The sequence below is a fragment of the Schistocerca serialis genome, chromosome 10, assembly GCF_023864345.2.
Source record: "Schistocerca serialis cubense isolate TAMUIC-IGC-003099 chromosome 10, iqSchSeri2.2, whole genome shotgun sequence".
In the NCBI taxonomy this organism is placed as follows: Eukaryota; Metazoa; Arthropoda; class Insecta; order Orthoptera; family Acrididae; genus Schistocerca; species Schistocerca serialis.
The window spans coordinates 162520089-162539878 of NC_064647.1; positions in this window are offsets into that span (position 1 = coordinate 162520089).

Sequence of the window (19790 nt, forward strand, 5' to 3'; positions counted from 1 at the left end):
ATGATGCTTTAGTCCAATACTATTAATTAAAAGTTAATGCTGTTCAAAAAAAAATTATGATTGTATGTTGATTATACAATATTGCGGAGTTTTTGAGCGTGTCCCTCTGCGTGCGATTTATCTCGAAGTTGTTCCTGTACATAACGATCGTTTCGCTGCGACTCACTCGCATCGCATCCGCTTGTTACCGACAACAATAGCAAAGAAGGAACAATTCTTTAAACGCTATATGCTTCCCCATTTTACAAATTTTTAGAAAATAATCCCAGAAAGGCCCCCTTCCTAATCTCTACCAGAAAGTGTTCAGAAAATGATACCAGCATTCTAAATAAGGTTCGACTTTCAGATATAATGCACGCAGTATCTACCATGTTTATTTATTATATGATCTTGCATATTTCGGCACTTTACATGCATTTACATGCATTTTTATGCATATCTGCATGAATATTTTAAGGTTTTTATGATTTATATAATCCGGTGTCTAGTAATAACGTAATGGTGTGATAGTGGCTGTCAGACTCAAGAAGTTTACAGTTGATCTATATATTGTTGTCTTAACTTATTTGTTGTTTATTGACCTCTGCTATACTACACTGAAGAGTCAACAAAACTGTTACACCTACCTAATATCGTGTAGGACACTCGCAAGCTCACAGAAGTTCTGCAACACGACGTGGCATGGACTCGACTAGTGTCTGAAGTAGTGCTGGAGGGAATTGACACCGTAAATCCTGCAGGGCTGTCCACAAATCCGTAAGACTACAAGGGGGTGGAGATCTCTTCTGAACAGCACGTTGCAAGACAGCCCAGATATACTCAATAGTGTTCATGTCTGGGGAGTTTGGTGGGCAGTGGAAGTGTTTAAACTCAGAAGAGTGTTCCTGGAGCCACTGTGTAGCAATTTAGGACGTTTCGCTTGTCGCATTGTCCTGTTGGATTTGCCCAAGTCTGTCGAAATGCTCAACGGACATGAATGGATGCAGGTGATCAGATAGGATGCTTACATTCATGCCTCCTGTCAGAGTCGTATCTAGATGTATCAGGAGTCCCTTATCACTCCAACTGCACACGCCTCACATCATTATAGAACTCCCACCAGCTTGAACAGTCCTCTGCTGGCATGCAGGGTCCATGGACTCATGGCGTTGTCTCCATACCCATACACCTCCACCCACTCAATCCAATTTGAAACGACACTCGTCCGACCAGGCAACATGTTTCCAGTCATCAACAGTCAAATGTCGGTGTTAACTGGCGCAGGCGAGGCGTTAAACTTTGTTTCGTGCCGTCGTCAAGGGTACACGAGTGGGCCTTGGGCTCCAAAAGCCCATGTCGATGACGTTTCGTTGACTGGTTCGCACGCTGACACTTGATGGCCCAACACTGAAATCTGCAGCAAATTGCGGAAGGGTTGCACTTCCGTCACGTTGAACGATTCTCATTAGTCGTCATTGGTCCCGTTCTTGCAGGGTCTTTTTCCAGCTGCAGCGATGTCGGAGATTTGATGTTTTATCGGATTCCTGATATTCGCGGTACACTCGTGAAAATCCCCACTTCATCAGTACCTCGGACATGCTGTGTGCCATCGCTCGTGTGCCGAGTATAACACCACATTCAAGCTCACTTAGATCTTGATAACCTCCCACTGTAGCAGCAGTAACCAATATAATAACTGCGCCAGAAACTTATCTTATGTGGGCGTTGCCGACCGCAGCGCCGTATTCTGCCTGTTTACATATCTTTGTATTTGAATACGCAAGCCTTTACCAATTTCTTTGGCGCTTCAGTGTACGATCCACGACCGATGGCGGTTCGTACATGTCGAGGCAAGTACGAGGATCGTTGTTGGCGATTCCAAGCGAGTTGCGGTATATGCATGCGCGTGCTTTGTGCATGAAAAAAGTGTATATCCTGCAAATTATGTCTCTCGCTTCCTTATGCGGGATTTGTCATTTACCCCCACCATCAGCGATGATCTCGCAACAAAGGGAATAGAAATTCGTGAAACTCATTACGACCACATTTAATGCTCGCACTGGATACGACATTCACAGCACAGCGCTCAGAACACTACAGAACGCTCATTGGCTGTGGGAGGATGCGTGATGTAGTCTAAACTCGACCGCCTTCGCTCGTGGCTCAACTATAGTTAAAACATGTATTTTCAGATGTATGAAAGAGAAATAACACAGCAAAATAATAATAATCAAGAAGAAAATACAGAAAATACGTAAGTGATTTTGCGAAAAAATGGAATTTCCTACGTTTCTCAGAAATATAGGAATCGGTATGCATGCGACGGCATGCCTACCACATAAGTCCCACCACGCAGCTAATAACAATGGGATTTTTCTGTGTTCATACCTCGTGTTTTATTGGTGATAAAAAGGTGGCGTCAAGTGTTTTGGATTGACCTTGAGCTAGAGACTATTTGTGTACCCAGTAGAAGAATAGTTTCACTGCCCTACAGTACATGGTCGAAGTATTAATATTGCACACTTCTTTCCGCTTAGGCAAATGGAGAAAATGGGTTTGTCCTTTTTGCATTTGATGTGGTTTACGATAAGATTGGTTCAAATGGCTCTGAGCACTATGGGACTTAACTTCTGAGGTCACCAGTCCCCTAGAACTACTTAAATCTAACTAACCTAAGGACATCACACACATCCATGCCCGAGGCAGGATTCGAACCTACGACCGTAGCAGTCGCGCGGTTCCAGTCTGTAGCGCCTAGAACCGCTCGGCCACCCCAGCCGGCTTACGATAAGATTGATGGGACTTATGGAGGACCATTAGTTCATGGTCCGTTCGTTGGAAAACCGCTGGAAAAGGGTCCTTTTACTATATTTTCGCCGTCATCAGCGGACCAAAACTCAGCCGAGGATTGCAAGACCGCTACGCAGAGTAAATGACTGCATTTTTTACAATATATTCCTGAGATCTCTATCTCGAAGAATCTTGAAAATTTTCTTGACATCCTTATCCGTTTCCAAGATACAGAGACTGAAAATCACCCAACTTATATACGTAAAATCCGGTATGAGACGAAATGTAAACAATAAATAACCGCCAAAAATTGTTAAAATATTAACAGTATATTTAGGCATTTATCTAGAGGAGCTATCCCTCCGTTTTTAAAAATTTTTTTCCGTTATCGAGAAACACCCCAAAAACTTGTTTTTTCGCTACCAAAACACAGCCGCGGATTTCGAGACGGCTACGCAGAGCAAATGGATGAAATTTTGTCGATGTATACCTAAGATCCAGATCTCGAACGACCGTAAAAATTTTCTTGATATATTTATCCGTTTCCGAAATACAAGGTTCAAAGTTACTCTACTTGCACACGTAACATACGCTCGTAAAATCCAGTGTGAGGAGAAAATGTAGTTTATAAACTGACGTAGCACGGAGAAACGTACAGTAAAGTATCTCTGTTATCATACGGGAACACCATGTTGTAGTACTCAAACACATGCAAAATTTTTGACCGAGCGAGGTGGAGCAGTGGTTAGCACCCTGGACTCGCATTCGGGAGGACGACGGTTCAAACCCGCGTCCGGCCATCCTGATTTAGGTTACTGTGATTTCCCTGAAACGGTTCAGGGAAATGCCAGGATTGTTCCTTTGAAAGGGCACGGCTGATTTCCTTCCCTAATCGACCGATGGCCTCGCTGTTTGGTCCCCTTCCCCAAATCAAGCAACCAACCAAAATTTTTGTGCACGTAAAATCTGGTGTGAGGTGTAAAATTAATTTTGCGTTATTTCAATTTCACATAAGTGAACTATCAAAATTCTACTGACCAGTACATTTCCTTTCACATATGCCCCGCTCCAGCAGGGAAAAGGCGGATACAAGTGGAAAAATGATCCTATCAGAGCACTAAAAATGCTAATATGTTCCTGCTTATTTAGAAGATTGACATAAAAGTGGGGTACTCGCAGCCTCATTGTACTTTCCTCAACACTTTTTAAAATTTTCACAAAAGTTTTGGCATGCAAACATATTCATGATGAGAGAGAAGGAGGCAGTGGAAGTGGGAAAAGAGACAGAAAAGTAATAAATACTGGGAGATAGTAGACAGTAGTTCTGGTATAGAAAGAGTGAAGGAGATAATACCAGTGATAACGAGAGGCAGAGGCTATGGCAATTACAGTGAGGAAGAGAGAAATAGTTACAGTGAGAAGAGAGAGAACCAGTGGACAGGAATGAATGACTTAGTAGCAGGAAGAGAGTGGAAGAGAGAGACAGTGGCAAATGAGTGGGGACATTAGTAGAAGGACAGAACGGAGGAAGGTGTGACTGTGACATGGGAGACAGTGACAGTTAGAGGGATGTAAAGACATAATGTCAATGAAATGGGCTGAATGGTGAGTGAGAAGGGGCAAGTGGGTGTGGATGTGTATGAGCGACTTACAGTGATGGATTAGTGGGTGTGAGTTGCAGTTAGGCGAGCTTGTGTCAATGAGAGGTAAGTTGCATATTAAAAAGAGTGCAGATATCTTCGCATGCCAAAATTTTTGGGAAAATTTTTGAAGGTATTGTTAGTCACTCATTTAAAGATGAGCATATTTGCCATTTTTGTGCCATGATAGTATCTTTTTTTGCTGGTAGAAGATATACACTATGTGATTGAAGATACCTGGCCACCCAATGTAAAGCGGAACTCGCCACTACATGTGACAAGCATAGGAGGAAGCATAAGTGGCCAAAGACCACCTAACATATGCTCACAAGCGATATCATCGGCAAGCCCCTGCAAATCAGCAATGTTGACTGGATATGCCAGCTGCTGTCACAGCTGACCAACAGGCTACGGTAGGGAAGACGACAAGCTTGCACTGTAACGCATAAACAAACCGCCAGTAGGGCGACCTACGTGTCGCCCCACATTGCACTGCTGCGAAATTTCTTCAAGATGGCGGCGATAGATGTGGCAACGTTGCACTGACGTCATGACTGGAAATTCAAGCTGGCCAGTGTGGCTGAGCGGTTCTAGGCGCTTCAGTCTGGAACCGCGCGACCGCTATGATCGCAGGTTCGAATCCTGCCTCAGGCATGGACGTGTGTGATGTCCTTAGGTTAGTTAGGTTTAAGTAGTTCTAAGTTCTAGGGGACTGATGACCTCAGATGTTAAGTCCCATAGTGCTCAGAGCCATTTGAACCATTTTTTGAAATTCAAATTTTGGTGGGAAAAAGGTCACTTGGTCTGTCTCCACTAACCTAAGTCATCCGAACACCACCTCTTCCTTCGAATTGTTGGGAAAATAACTCAGCCTGTGCTGGGCTGCTGGAGAGGAAGGAGTGTACTTTATTTAATTTATTTAGGGATGGATTTCACACAGTTTATGTGGTGTCGATAGCTACGAAGCCACGGCGTAAATACGACTTCTAAAGTTGGCACTACGAGACACTGACGACAGCGCCCTCTAGACGGTGCTCCGCTCAAGATTCAGCCATTTCATCAAGAGCAGACGGCCTGGAAACATCGCTTCAACCTCAGCTTGCTATTGAGACTATGTATCTACTTAAGACGGGAATACGGCTTAGCACCTACGGGCTCTTCAGTGTAAAGTTACGTATCTCATTGACAAATAATTAAATGCACTTTCACGTAAAAAGCTGTACCGAGAATCTTACCTCACCTGCTCCTACTCACTTCCTACATTCGGCCTACCCATTCCGTTTACAGGAGCAGACCCACGCGCCGCCTTCCAGGCGGGATACAAAAGTTTATATATTACACTGATACAAAAATGCTCGCTCTGACATGCTTGGGGTCACAATACACAGCCACAGACCTGCCGACTACTCATAAATCACCGAAATGCAATACACTGATGTACAGACACGCAAACAACTCGTAAATTGTCAAAATAATGCATGTATAACGCTCTGCAAACACGCTCACTAATTTTAAAATGTCGAATAATGCATTGCATAGCCTACAGACGTGCAAACTGCTCGTAGATTACCGAAATAATGCAGTACACTGATGTACAGACATGCAAACGACTCGTAAATTGTCAAAATAGTGCACGTAAAACGCTATGCAAACACGCAACACTGTGAATCCGATAAACACACATCGAAAAAAGGTTTGCATCACCCCAGTTCCCAGAACTGAAGACAGACGTTGACTGTCGATATTGTATCACAGACACAGTCCCTCTGACTGTTCACTGATGTCACTAAACCCGCCCAAAGATGTAAACAACCATGCATGAGGAGTGCCTATTAGACAGAGGGGGTCCGACAGCCGATCAGTTTCAGTCATTCCACCAGGAAGGAGGTACACGGCTCGTGTTGTCTGTAGTTCAACCGTGCCTAAACGGTCAATACTACGGTTCGATCGCGTCCACATTGTCACTTTATGCCAGGAAGGGCTTTCAACTAGGGAAGTGTCCAGGCGTCTTGGAGTGAACCAGAGCGATGTTGTTCGAACATGGAGGAGATACAGAGAGACAGGAAGTGTCGATTACATGCCTCGCTCAGGCCGCACAAGGGCTGCTACTGCAGTGGATGACCGCTACCTACGGATTATGGCTCGGAGGGACCCTGACAGCAAATCCACCATGTTGAATAACGCTTTATGTGCAGCTACAGGACGTCGTGTTACGACTCAAACTGTGCACAATAGGCTACATGAAGCGCAACTTCACTTCCAACGTCCATGGCGGGGTCCATCTTTGCAACCAAGACACCATGCAGCACAGAACAGATGGGCCCAACAACATAAAGAGCTCTGCTTCAAGACTGCTTGTGTCGCAGTTATAGTCATATGTTATTGGACACTTTCTTTGAGTTATCAAGGCTCTACGCCTGGTTGGTTAGCAAGGAGTTGAAGTTCGTGATGTCTGAAGACACGTGCAATCCCGAAACGCGTAACATGTTCTAATAAGAGAGTCAATCGAACATCTCATGATTTTATTGCGATTGTGCAGCATTAGTTGCCAATTGTTATCCAGAGCTCTGTCAGCAGACCTACTAGCACAATGACTGTGCGTCGGGAGTTAAAAAGAATAAACCAGACATTTCTGTAGTCAGCCGTAAGCGACGCACGAAGTGGTGTAAAAAGAAAGTCACTGCACAGTGGATGACTGGAAACGAATAATTTGGAGTTTTGCAGAAGTTCGAAATATAGGGCGTGCTTCAATGCGAGATGCATTTAATAATTTCCACAACGAAACTCTGTCTCTGAATCTGCCAGAAAACCCAAAAAGATTCTGGTCATACATAAAGCACACCAGTGGCAAGACGCACTCAATACCTTCATTGCGAGATAACAACGGTGAAGTCATTGATGATAGTGTCACTAAAGCCGAGTTATTAAATACGGTTTTCCGAAACTCCTTCACCAAAGAAGACGAAGTAAATATTCCTGAATTCCAATCAAGATAACTGCCAAGATGAGAAACATAGAAGTTGATATCCTCGGTGTAGCAAAGCAGCTTAAATCACTTTATAAAGGTTGGTTGGGTTGGGTTGTTTGGGGAAAGAGACCGAACAGCGGGGTCATCGGTCTCATCGGATCAGGGAAGGAGGGCGAAGGAAGTAGGCCGTGTCATTTCAAAGGAACCATCCCGGCATTTGCCTGGAGTGATTTAGGGAAATTACGGAAAATCTAAATCAGGCTGGCCGGACGCGGCATTAAACCGTCTTTATAAAGGTAAGGCCTCCGATCCAGATTACACACCAGTCAGGTTCCTTTCAGAGTATGCAGATACAATAATTCCATATTTAGCAATTACATATAACCGCTCGCTCACAGAAAGATCCGCACCTAAAGACTGGAAAATTGCTCAAGTCACACCTATACCCAAAAAGGGAAATAGGAGTAATCCACTGAATTACAGGCGCATAGGTAATAAAAAATGGGGGTTCCCATTTTAAAAAACGCAGTTGATATCCGTTTGACCTATGGCAGCGCCATCTGGCGGGCCAACAATAGCGCCATCTGGTTTCCCGCGTCAAGCTAGACAAATTTCGTTCTTTGTAGTTTTTTCGTTTGACGCTTATTTCGTGAGATACTTGGCGCGGTCACGATCAATGGACCACCCTGTAGTGTCAACAGAGAAGTACGGAGGTAGTGGTGTTTCTCTAGGTTAAGCTGCGGTCCCCATGTCGCACTTACACAAAACGGCAAATGCGTAAGGATATGACTACATTTAACAGCATTGTGCACTGCGTATAGTAGAGGAACAGTTCGAAGGTGACGATTGTATCAGCTCTGCAATGTAGCCAATCTTAAAGCTGCATACTGCATGAGGGGCAATTTTTCGTGAACAATAACATCCCAGAAATGGACGGACCTGCCCAGAGTACTGATCTGAACCCTGTGGAACACCTTTGCGCTGAGTTGGATCGTCAACTTCGCTCCAAACCTCAATGCGCATCATCACAACCTCCTCCAGTTTCAGCTATTGAGGAAGAATTGGCTCTCATTCAAATGGTTGAAATGGCTCTAAGCACTATGGGACTTAACATCGGAGGTCATCAGTCCCCTAGACTTAGAACTACTTAAACCTAACTAACCTAAGGACATCACACACATCCATATCCGAGGCAGGATTCGAACCAGCGACCGTAGCGGTCGCGCGATTCCAGACTGAAGCGCCTAGAACCGCTCGGCCACTGCGGCCGTTTTACCGATTATTCATATGATTTTGAAACGCATCCTGGTGACTTTTGAACATTTTTGAACACATTCTAAGTTGATTCCTAAACGAATCATAAATTGAGTTTCTTGCATGCATAGTGTACGTGATGCCTCTACCAAGGGAATCCACGTCGCATCAAGAAATAAATTAAAAAAAAAAAAAAAAAAACTTTCCCGCAGACAAAAGGGAACGTGGCTGTACGAGCTGAACCGAATAAACTAGAACGGGTGAATACCAATCGCTGTTTGTTTATTTGTTTGATGAGGTGTGCGAACGATAAGCGTTGTTATAATTATTAGCGAAATCCAGAGATTCAGACTACGAGAGTGGAAATAAACGACTAATAGGAATAACAGATAAGAAAACTCGTATATTATCCTCTCGGTGTACCTAAGAAAATGAAATGTTGACAGGAAACTTTTGCCAGATCGCTATGTTACTGAGGGCCAGTTGTAACAGTTCCTGGTTAGCAGCCGCTTGACGTCTGTTCTCGGAATAGCGTGGAACGGCGTTGTACGGACGTGTAGTAACGTCTAACCGGAGAATAGACGCGGGACAACTTAACTGGTGATTCTGGTAGGGTTAGTGAAGTTAATCGGAGAATAACTTTTGACAATGGCAGTTTGTTGAAGAATTTGTCACGGACGAGATTGTATGTTAGAACGAGGACACAGAAGAAACGGGAGCATCACACAAATTACACGGAAGAATATGGCGATTCCAAATTTATTTAAAAATTTCGTACGGCTACTTTTCAGTCTCATTCTCGAGAAACTGGAGCGTATGAATGAAATGTGAAATTGTTACCTAACATAAAACATGTTTTTCTAATAGGTCCAAAAGGCATTTGGTGTTGGTACGTTGTGAATTATATTCTGTCCTGTTATTTATGTAAATGAGGTACATAAAAATGACCATTTGTGGCAAAACAGTCTCGCATATTTGGCGTGTGTTACAACTGCTGCAATATTAGAAAGGCCTATTTCGTTTTATCTAGCAAACAATGACAAAATAGACGTAATCAAATCGAGAAAACTCTAGGCTCTTCGGTACTATTCGTATTAAAATTATAAAGAATGTAGCAGCCAGTCGCGGAACCATAATTTATTTATCTTGTTGGAAATCGATTTCGACTGATATCAGTCATCATCAGTCGAAGTCGCTTTGCAACTAGATAAATAAATTATGGTTCCGCGACTGGTTGCTACATTCCTTATAATTTTATATTCCACGATCGCTGCACAGAAGGGGAACCTTGTGGAGCCCAACATTCAAAACTATTCCTGTTAACAGCATTTTCAGTATTAGGCGACGACATTTTGATTTTAATGAGTTAATAGATTCTTTAGCAGAAAGGAAAGCACACCGTGTAAAGTTGTAGCAAGGTTAGAGAGAAAAAATGATAGGACCTAAGGATTGAAGATACGTGTACTGTCTTGCTTGTCTCTTTCTTTACTGGTTTTATGTCTCCTATATTTAATTTTATGTCACACAAAAGAGAAAGTTATTTGCTAATAGGCAATAAAGAGTGCAATTTTTCTGAAGAGTTCTTATTCTCCCAGTCACAAATAATTCCGCCCAGTATTAACTGTGAGGTTTTTTTTTTTTTTGGTTGCGTGTCAAACCGGCCGACTTGACGCTGGAGAGACAGCACAAGAAATTTTAATTTCCACTGTCCTGACAATAGGTTTTGTGGCTTCCATTACAAAATTACAACTTTGAATTCTACAGAGCGAAATACAGGGAAGTGCCACAGAAGAATGCTGTGTAAAGAGGCGTGGCACTGCACCTTGGCACACTCAGGAGCGCCGACTTATAAAAAACATTGGGGGGGGGGGGGGGCGGGGAGCATACTGGGGTTCTTGCACTGGGAAATTTTGTAAATTTTAGATGAAAAAAGTGAGTTTTAAAGTTTTCTTTTAAGCATTATAGAGTCATATGTTCAACATTAGAACCCCGAAAACTGCACTGTACATAACTCGACACTCAGGGAAACTCGACAAGCCTGACACATTTTTTGGCTTTGAAAAAATAAACAAGACATAAACACGCACGGTATTTTCGTAAAAAGCTAATTTAATTTACAGTAATAATCATGAAACTTCCTGGCAGATTAAAACTGTGTGCCGGACCGAGACTCGAACTCGGGACCTTTGCCTTTCGCGGGCAAGCGCTCTACCGAGTGAGCTACCCAAGTACGACTCTGGCATCGTCCTCACAGCTTTAATTCCGCCAGTACCTCATCTCCTACCTTCCAAACTTCACAGAAGTTTAATCTGCCAGGTCTGACAGCAACAAACACGCCAACCACGTTTAGCCTATCCTTTCGGAACACCGTTCTTCGCAAGAATTTCGGCTGAGCTTATATTCGGTATTAGCCAGCTTTCAGTGCCTATAATGATTTGAGAATCAGTGCTTTCTATTAGCGCTTGGAGTTCTGGTACTTTCCCAACAAAGCTACGGCAGTTTACAACTGTTATACCAAAGGTTCCTGTGCCTTTCGGGGATGACGGTTGCATCTTTCAACACTATCGAGCACCTGTTCATTATACACGGCCTGTGGCGGAGTGGTTACACGACAACAACATCAGTGTAATGCACTAGCCTGCACAGTCCTGATATGAATCCTACAGAAGACCTTTTGGGATGTTTTGGAACGCCGACTTTGTGCTAGGCCTCACCGACCGACATCGATACCCCTCCTCAGTGCAGCACTCCGTGAAGAATGGGCAGCCATTCCCAAGAAATCTCACCTGATTGAATGTATGCCTGTGAGAGTGGAAGCTGTCAACAAGCCTAAGGGTGGGCCAACACCATACTGAATTCCAGCATTACCGATGGAAAGCGCCACGAACATGTAAATAATTTTCAGCCAGGTGTCCGGATACTTTTGATCACAGAATGTATGTTACAAAAGGCTCGTTAGCGGGTTTACACAATCTGATCAAAACTATGTGGACACCTGTTAATGGAGATCAAATGGGTTGTGCCCATCCTTCGCCTTAATGATGGCTTGCATTATGCTGGGGTCACTTTCAATAAGAAGTCTGAATGTCCTCGAGCCAAAACCAGAGAAGGAAGTGGTGCAAGATCCTCAGGTCTGGAGCGTTCCAACTCATCAAAAAAGGTGTTACGTTGGGTTCAGTTCGGGACAATAGACAGGCCAGTACACTTCAGGAATTTTGTTAGCTACAGACCGTTGCATGCAGCTTTACTGTATGATTAAACGATGATGATGGCGTCCTCTTGGGTAAAATATTCCGGTGGTGAAATACTCCCCCATTCGGATCTCCGGGCGGGGACTACTCAGGAGGACGTTGTTATCAGGAGAAAGACTGGCGTTCTACGGATCGGGGCGTGGAATGTCAGATCCCTTAATCGGGCAGGTACGTTAGAAAATCAAATAGGGGTAATGCAGGAGTTGGTTTAATAATGAATAAGAAAATAGGAGTGTGGGTAAGCTACTACAAACAGCATAGTGAACGCATTATTGTGGCCAAGATAGACACGAAGCCCACACCTACTACAGTAGTACAAGTCTATATGCCAACTAGCTCTGCAGATGATGAAGAAATTGATGAAATGTATGATGAGATAAAAGAAATTGTTCAGGTAGTGAAGGGAGATGAAAATTTAATAATCATGGGTGACTGGAATTCGAGAGTAGGAAAAGGGAGAGAAGGAAACATAGTAGGTGAATATGGATTGGGGGTAAGGAATGAAAGAGGAAGCCATCTGGTAGAATTTTGCACAGAGCATAAATTAATCATTGCTAACACTTGGTTCGAGAATCATGAAAGAAGGTTGTATACATGGAAGAACCCTGGAAATACTAAAAGGTATCAGATAGATTATATAATGATAAGACAGAGATTTAGGAACCAGGTTTTAAATTGTAAGACATTTCCAGGGGCAGTTGTGGACTCTGGCCACAATCTATTTGTTACGAACTGTAGATTAAAAGTGAAGAAACTGCAAAAAGGTGGGAATTTAAGGAGATGGGACCTGGATAAACTGAAAGAACCAGAGGTTGTATAGAGTTTCAGGGAGACCATAAGGGAACAATTGACAGGAATGGGGGAAAGAAATACAGTAGAAGAAGAATGGGTAGCTTTGAGAGATGAAATAGTGAAGGTAGCAGTTGATCAAGTAGGTAAAAAGACGAGGGCTAGTAGGAATCGTTGGGTAACAGAAGAAATATTGAATTTAATTGATGAAAGGAGAAAATACAAAAATTGAGTAAATGAAGCAGGTAAAAAGGAATACAAAGGTCTCAAAAATGAGATGGACAGAAAGTACAAAATTGCTAAGCAGGGAGCTGGAGGACAAATGTAAGGATGTAGAGGCGCATGTCACTAGGGGTAAGATAGATACTGCCTACAGGAAAATGAAAGAGACCTTTGGAGAAAAGAGAACCACTTGCATGAATATCAAGAGCTTTGATGGAAACCCAGTTCTAAGCAAAGAAGGGAAAGCAGAAAGGTGGAAGGAGTATATAGAGGGACTGTACAAGGGCGATGTTCTTGAGGACAATATTATAGAAATGGAAGAGAATGTAGATGAGGCTGAAATAGGAGATATGATACTGCGTGAAGAGTTTGACAGAGCACTGAAAGACCTAAACCGAAACAAGGCCCCGGGAGTAGACAACATTCCATTAGAACTACTGACAGCCTTGGGAGAGCCGGGCCTAACAAAACTCTACCATCTGGTGAGCAAGATGTATGAGACAGGCGAAATACCCTCAGACTTCAAGAACAATATAATAATTCCAATCCCAAAGAAAGCAGGTGTTGACAGATGAGACAATTACCGAACTATCAGTTTAATAAGCCACGGCTGCAAAATACTAACACGAATTCTTTACAGGCGAATGGAAAAACTGGTAGAAGCCGACCTCGGGGAAGATCAGTTGTGATTCCGTAGAAATGTTGTAACACGTGAGGCAATACTGACCCTAGACTTACCTTAGAAAATAGATTAAGAAAAGGCAAACCTACGTTTCTAGCATTTGTAGACTTAGAGAAAGCTTTTGACAATGTTGACTGCAATACTCTCTTTCAAATCCTGAAGATGTCAGGGGTAAAATACGGGGAGCGAAAGGCTATTTACAATTTGTACAGAAACCAGATGGCAGTTATAAAGAGTCGAGGGACATGAAAGAGAAGCAGTGGCTGGGAAGGGAGTGAGACAGGGTTGTAGCCTCTCCCTGAAGTTATTCAATGTGTATATTGAGCAAGCAGTAAAGGAAACAAAAGAAAAATTCCGAGTCGGAATTAAAATCCATGGAGAAGAAATAAAAATTTCGAGGTTCGCCGATGACATTGTAATTCTGTCAGAGACAGCAAAGGACTTGGAAGAGCAGTTGAATGGAGTGGACAGTGTCTTGAAAGGAGGATATAAGATGAACATCAACAAAAGCAAAACGAGGATAATGGAACGTAGTCAAATTAGATCGGGTGATGCTGCGGGAATTTGATTAGGAAATGAGACGCTTAAAGTAGTAAATGAGTTTACCTATGTAGGTAGCAAAATAACTGATGATGGTCTAAGTAAAGAGGATATAAAATGTAGACTGGCAATGGCAAGGAAAGCGTTTCTGAAGAAGAGAAATTTGTTAACATCTAGTATAGATTTAAGTGTCAGGAAGTCATTTCTGAAAGTATTTTTATGGAGTGTATCTATGTATGGAAGTGAAACGTGGACGATAAATAGTTTAGACAAAAAGAGAATAGAAGCTTTCGAAATGTGGTGCTACAGAAGGATGCTGAAGATTATATGGGTAGATCACATAACTAATGAGGAGGTATTGAATAGAATTGGAGAGAAGAGAAATTTGTGGCCGAACTTGACTAGAAGAAGGGACCGGTTGGTAGGGCATATTCTGAGGCATCAAGGGATCACCAATTTAGTATTGGAGGGCAGCATGGAGGCTAAAAATCGTAGTGGAAGACCAAGAGATGAATACACTAAACAGATTCAGTAGGGTGTAGGTTGCAGTAGGTACTGGGAGATGAAGAAGCTTGCACAGGATAAAGTAGCATGGAGAGCTGCATCAAACCACTACCAGGACTGAAGACCACAATGACAACAACAGACCGTCGATGCTTTATGACAGGGTGCACTCTCATAGCGATACAGTCAGTTATCATCTCCAAACTGTTCCTGTATGCTATACTCATTACACAATGCTATACAATGTCTTCATATATTTCCGCATTTACCGTTTCGTTAAGTTCAATAAGGCGACCACACCGTAACCACTAAAAACACCCCATATCATTACACCACGTCCATCATCCTTCGCTGTTGGCATCACACACGCTGGTAGGTGATGTTCCCCAGGCACTTGTCAAGCCCTGACCGATTCATCGGATTGACACAGTGTACAGAGTGAGTCATCACTCCAGATCACTCGGTTCTAGTGGTGTCGCTTTTTACATCATATCGAGAACCACTTAGCACTTACTACAGTGCCTGCTCGACCACTGTACCCCACACTTTTCAACTCCCCCCACGCACAGTCATTGTACTAGCTGGAGTTCTGATAGCACTTTGGAACTCGAGAGTGATTACTATCCTGATTTTATGGTATTTTTTACAACTACCCACTGTAATACTCGACGGCCTCTGCCCTTTAGTACGTAAGGTTTGTCTGGTCTCAGTTTAGCTGCGGCTGTTCCTTCGCGATTCCGCTGCAGAACCACATTATAACCAGTCGACCTGAGCAGCTTTAGAAGGGTTGACATGTTTCTGATGGATCTATTAAGCAGGTTGTAATGCTATTGTAAATATAATACTGCCATTAATCTGTATATTTTAAAAGTTTTTGTTGCGTAATAATTTTGAAAAATTAAGCAAATACTATAACGAGAGTAAGCTTTTGTTAAGTGTAGTTTATATGTTTAAAATAACCTGTTAGACGTAGCTGGAATAAATGTATCAAAACATATTTTGTAAATAATTATGTAATATTTCAAGTACAACTGTAATTAATTACGTCAATTTTGTATGTATATGCTGTCATGCAATTGTAGATGGTTCATACTTACGGTTTTTGTAAGCAGAAGTGTAAATTGAAAAGGTGTAGGGATCATAGGTAGAACAGAACTCCGTTCTGTGGTGGAATAGAAAAGGTGGTGAGGCGCGAGAGTGAGAATTGGCGCGCAAGTGGCTGAGACAGTCGGTAGCTGACCTGCAAGTGGTGAACACGCATTACGTTGTCAAGCACTAGAGGCCCAGAATTTACCTGCAACACTGGGTTTTGGCCTCGGACGTGTTCTACATGATTGGCGCAGTACGGCAATAAATTCATAGCTCAGAAATTTGCAATTTTATCGTCGCCACAAGGTGAAGACTGAGCTATGTACATCAAGAGCCGTACCTGCGCAATGTTACTACGCAGCACCGCCTCACGCCACCTTCGACATCAGTAACAGGCAAAGTACTTTATTTAGAAGTGTATCTCAGTATAAACCATCCATCTTCAATCAGTGCCTTTGTGATTAACCGTAATTTTCCTATTTGATTTACCTCGTGGGGTCCTTACCTAAACGATTTTATTCCGAGCATCCTGATGTTTATTGAAGCTTGAATAATAGTAAATTACAGGCAATAGTACTGTTTTGGTAGTAAATTCTGAAAATCATTATTAAATACTAAAGTTTGCACGTATCAGTTTAAGGGCCACCGCTTTGCCTGACCATGAGGAAAAGTTTTCAATAGTATTTCTGAAAGTAAAGTAACATAATTGTTTAACTGCAACAGTCTTAACAGTAATTATTCGTGTTGCTTCTCCATGTCAAAGAAAGCCAGACAAATATTGGTGTTAGTAAAACGTTAACAAATAACAGTCCTAAAGAAATGAAATTTAGTCGTGTTAAATAATAGTTTTGGTCATATGAATGATAGCTATAAGTTTAATATTTTTTTTGTATCCTAGTTGAAACATATGTGTGTTTTCTTTAAATAATTACTGAAGTATAGTGATAAATTCCATAAGTAACAGAAAGTGGAATTAATAGTACTTACTGCCAAGTGACCGTAGTAAATGGAAATTAAGTGTTTGTGTTAAAATTACGGAGTAAGCGAAAGTAGTTATTTATTCAGTGTCGAATATTGACTTCATCTTTTTGTGTAGACACTGTGGCCGATTTGAGCTGGCGGCCGTTTTATTAAGCGAAACAGTTTATTGTTATAACAGGCTTTGTCTGATAAAAGGTTTCCAAAAGTAATTATTCTCACTGCTTTTCCCCCATACTGTATGATTCGGAGAAAAATAGTTCGATACTTTACCATTAGGTTGAACACGGTTAAAATCTCTCCGAGAGTCGATGGTTTGGAGTGTTAGTGCTACGTAATTTTGTGGTGGTGTTCCTGCCACTACTTACTACACAGTTCTTACAATCCGAATCGCGGATCTTCTGTCTTTACAGTGGTATAACAAACGTTCTGCTACCGTATTGACGAGAACGCGAGAGTACTGTTACAAGGTGATATCCAGAGCCTAGTCCACATTCGAAATCACTGAGCTCTCCTAACCGTAATTCTGCCATTACTACTTCTCTGCTACCAAACAACTTTCTTATTAAAATGTTTTTTTTTTAATTTTTCATTCCCTCCTCTTATGGAGCAGAGAAGACTGATTGAAGGCTTAGTGTGTGCCCTTTGTTGCCAACAGAGTTTTAACAGTTGAAGACTGGAAGTGGGAAACGCTGAATGTGCAGAAAACAAATGTTTAGGAAAATGGGAAAATAACCTTATGGAAGTTCTGTTACAATTAATCTGTATTTGATGAAACATAAATTCTGATATTTGACATTACTGTTAACATTCCAACCAAACACATTTTTAAAAAATGGCTCTGAGCACTATGGGACAACTTCTGAGGTCATCAGTCCCCTAGAACTTAGAACTGCTTGAACCTAACTAACCTAAGGACATCACACACATCCATGCCCGAGGCAGGATTCGAACCTGCAACCGTAGCGGTCGCGTGGTTTCAGACTGTTGCGCCTAGAACTGCTCGTCCACCACGGCCGGCCACATTTGAAAAAGGAGCGTTTGATATTGAGCACGGACTATCACAAAACGTAACACTTTGGTAAGGCTGAATGTGCCACGCTATATAGCCAAGTAAACGCTGAATGTCCACTCAAGTTCTTACACTCTGACACCATTTACACAGAAATTCATTAAATGCTATATATTTCACATCAAGAAAAGAATCATAACAAGTAGGTCCTCTTTTTCTTCACTTCTAGTTTTCTAACAGAGAGGGAGCAGTATGTCGTCCTCAATGGGTTGGCTTCAACAGAACCAAGCGTAACTTCAGGTGTGCCCCAGGGCAGTGTAATAGGTCCGCTGCTTTTTACGATTTACTTAAACGATCTGGTTGATGGTATTGAAAGCGGCATCTGACTGTTTGTCGATGATGTCTACAGGAAAGTAGTATCACACGAAAGTTGTGAACAAATCAATGAGGATTTGCAGAAAATAAATGCGTGGTATAATGACTGGCAGTTATCTCTCAATATTAGTAAGTGTAACCTACTGCGTATAACAAGGTGAAAATCTCCATTAATGTACGAGTACAAAATAAACGCCCGGCCTTTGCAAGCGGTTACATCCGTCAAGTATCTGGGTGTGACTATTCGAAATGATCTCAAATGGAATGATCAGATCACACAAGTAACGGGTAAGGCAAACTCTAGATTGCGGTTTATTGGTAGAATCCTGGAGCGATGCAGTCCTTCAACAAAGGAAATAGCTTACAGTACGTTAGTTCGTGCAGGCTTAGAGTATTCTTCTTCTGTATGGGATCCTTACCAATTGGGTCTGATTCAAGAGTTTGAGAAGGTTCAAAGGAAAGCGGCTAGATTCATGTCTGGTACATTTAGCCATCACGAGAGCGTTACAAATCTCATACAAAGTTTGAAGTGGGACACACTTGTAGATAGACGACGCGCTAAACGGAAGGGACTGCTTACTAAATTCCGAAATCCGATATTCGCCGAGGATGCAGAGCATATATTATTACCACCAACTTTCAAATCGCGCAGTGATCACCATTCAAAGATAAGGGAAATTGGAGCTCGTACTGAGGCGTTCAGACAGTCGTTTTCCCCTCGCTCGATCCGCGAGTGGAACAGACGGGGGGAAATGTGACCTTGGCGCGAATTGTGCCCTCCGCCACACACCGCTTGGTGGCTAGCGAAGTATATACGTTGATACATAGAGGTAGACTTAGTTTGCTTGACAGTCGAAGTTGAGGTACATTACCTAAGGATGATCATTGAAGTTCTGTCCCTTTTTGAACACAGAGAAATCAATCCAGTCTGGTTCAATAATTTCTTATCTGAAGTGAAATATATTAGTGAAGGTTTGGTTATCTTTAGTTTGCTGGTGTTAATATTCGTATTAGCTAACGAAACCAGATCCTAAAAAACACCTTCACCCATGTTGATCACCATAAAAGGTTTTTTTACTCTAACTGTGGCCGCCATTTATCACACCACAAAATGAGTTCACATAGTATTCAAAGTACTACAATGGTAGAGCTCAGAGCACTCACAGGTTACAACAGTCACTGCCTTTAGGGGTGTGGCACATTTCGCGTTCACCGGGCTGCTGGCGATCGAACATCAATTCTCCTCCATCTATTGAACGTCTTGTGAACTAAAAGGAAACCTTTGTGGTACTTCCAACATTTTCCATGTTATTCGTCTTGGCACATGCAATGGTTTCCATGAAAAATCTATAGAACAATTTTTGCACCTTCAGCATTTCCCATTTCTAGTTTTCAATTTTTGGTTCTTCATTTACATTTTTAGGTTGATTCAAGTGTAAGTAAGTTGTTTTGATACATATTTTATATTCATAGTCTGAAAACGTTTTTGTTAATTCTGCTGTTGATTATAGGCAGTATTATTTGATTTACACAATTAGCTATGAGTGTGTTGATGGTTTGTATGTTACCAGATAATGCTGTTGGTGTTGTTACTTTACTTATATTGTGCAAATATACATGTAGGTACGATGTGAGGCATTGAGCTATTTGACTGTTAGGAGGGGTTCAAAATGGCTCTGAGCACTGTGGGACTTAACTTCTGAGGTCATCAGCCCCC